Source organism: Phascolarctos cinereus, unplaced genomic scaffold, assembly GCF_003287225.1.
Source record: "Phascolarctos cinereus isolate Bilbo 61053 unplaced genomic scaffold, phaCin_HiC Scaffold_9;HRSCAF=440, whole genome shotgun sequence".
Lineage (NCBI taxonomy): Eukaryota > Metazoa > Chordata > Mammalia > Diprotodontia > Phascolarctidae > Phascolarctos > Phascolarctos cinereus.
In genome coordinates, this window is record NW_027556402.1 from 180,095,121 (window position 1) to 180,097,404 (window position 2,284).

The window sequence follows — 2,284 nt, forward strand, 5'->3', positions numbered from 1 at the left end:
GTGGCACTTTGGGACCTAGAGGGCCACATGTGGCCTTGAGGCCTCAGGTTCCCCACCCCTGCTCTAGTGCAATGATTTTATTTTACAGAGAAGTGACTTGTACAAGGTCACACAATAAGCAACAGAATGCCTCCCCATAAAGCCTAATTTCCTCTTTGCTTGCACTTGGCCTCCCTAGTCCAAACCTCTTTTGCCCCGTGTTGTCTATTACTTTTGGGGGTAAGGTCTGATGTGATGAATTTTCCTTTTGATGGTAAGTATAAACAAGATAGACTTTATTCTCATTGGTTCTAATAATCACGCATCACTTTATTGATCAACATGAGTTCAAATAAGTAGAAAGTCATTTGCAGTGTTATGTTCAGTTACCTGTCATAGAGTCACCCTTAGTAATTAACATCATTGAAAGCCGGCTCCTGATTACTCCCCTGGGCAGATAATGAGTGACCCATGGCTACTTTCTTTATTAGGAAGGCAAGGAGAGAAGTGAGGATGAAGAGGCCCTTCAGAGGCTATGTTTGAGAGACTGTGGATAAGGCATCTCTCTGTGGCTTCATAAAATGCTATATGTCCTTTTTCATAATCAAGCCTGGCTGAAAGCCCATATGTGAATTCCAGAGGAGGAAACAATTTCCAGATGTGAAGCCCACTAGGGTCTTCACATCCTCAGAGGAGGAATGGAACTTCCCCTTTCTGCTGACTGAATCTTTACAGATGCCCAGTTCCCACTCTGGCTTATCTACCACCTCCACTTCCCAATAGTGTTTGCTGGAGGTGAAGGTCTGGGCCCCCAAAACAGCAAGAAGAGAATTAAATCTGCTTTTGTGGTCAGGCAGGTGCTGATGGACACTTCCATACCAGACACTTTTAGGATGAGAGGGGGATGGGCTGATCCAGGATCCAGAGTTATATCCCTCTGGAAATTCCTTTTTTTTTTTTTTTTTTTTTGCTAGGCAATGGGGTTAAGTGACTTGCCCAGAGTCACACAGCTAGTAAGTGTTATGTGTCTGAGGTCAGATTTGAACTCAGGTCCTCCTGAATCCAGGGCTGGTGCTCTATCCACTGGGCCACCTAGCTGCCCCCTCTCTGGAAATTCCTGAGCACTTTTCTCAAGCCTGTGATGGGGCAGGTGGTCCAGGCAAGGGAAGCAAGCTCTGGTTCTTGAAGTAGGTACTCCTCACTCCTTTTCAAAGTGCCCTTCATATCCTGGAGCACTTCCAAGGGCACCTGGTCCAAATTCTCCCTCTACTTCCAAAATCACTCATTGGCCTTGCTCTCCTCCAGTCGGACCAGGTTGTCTCTGGATTTCTCCTCCAGTGTTTGCAAGTATTGATATTCTTCACCTCATAAGAACTCGTGCAGCTTCCCATTTTCAGACACAATGGACTGTTTCCAAGTGTCGGCCTCCTCCTTCCAGCTAATCTCTCTCCTTCTCGCTTTGTCCAATATAGCTTTAAATTCCTCTTCTTTTTTCTGTAAGACAGTGCAGGTCTCCTGGAGCTTGTCTTTGCGCTGTTTCCAAGGGAAGCACTTGGTGATCATTGTGCTCTGGGGCTAATAAACAGGAATCACAGAGGACTGTCTTGTCTTCCTCACAGAAGAACTTCTCCTTTTCCCATGTTGATCACAGGTAGTCAGGCCCACCATGCTATGCAGCAAATGAGGTCTGATCATTTTGCTAATGATGGATGAATTTCTGCAGGTTGCTGGTGGGCACCAAGTCACTGTCTTGGATGACTCCTCTGCATTCTGGGCAGGTTAAGGTTTCATTGGCTCTCTTCCTGCACTGGAGAAGACACTCTGTGCAAAAGTTATGGCCACATTTGACAGTCACTGGGTCAGTGAAGTAGCCCAGGCAGATGGAGCAAGTGAGATCTGCCTTGAGGTTTTCAATGAAGGCTCTTGCATCCATGTTCCTAGGCCTCTGATTCCTTCCCTCTCATATATGCCTTTCAGGACAGAGAATGCCAGTTCTTTCTCTGGAGCTCTGGCAGCAAAAGATGTTAGTCCTGAGCTGTAGTGGTCTGTTTATGTGTCTTCCTCTGCTGAGCCCCTCCTTTTACTCCACCTCCAAAAAGTGAGAACTCGTGGCTTTGGAGAGGGCTTCCAGGCTCTGCTCTAGATCTGAGTTCTCACCTTTCTCCTAATCCTGCAATTCAGCATCACTATCTCTTGAAGAAAACATCTTTACTTCCTCTTAGTATTTGCAAAGATTTCCAGTTATCCCACCTAATTGGATCTTTTAGCAAGCACCCATCTCATTTCCAAGCATTATCATAAATCC

At 45.9% G+C, this 2,284-nt stretch overlaps 1 pseudogene; it reads right to left on the reverse strand.

The window, feature by feature from the left end:
* Positions 1 to 420: 420 nt before the first annotated feature.
* LOC144455457 (putative E3 ubiquitin-protein ligase TRIML1) lies at positions 421 to 1,912 on the reverse strand (annotated as a pseudogene).
* Between the last annotated feature and the right edge of the window lie 372 nt (positions 1,913 to 2,284).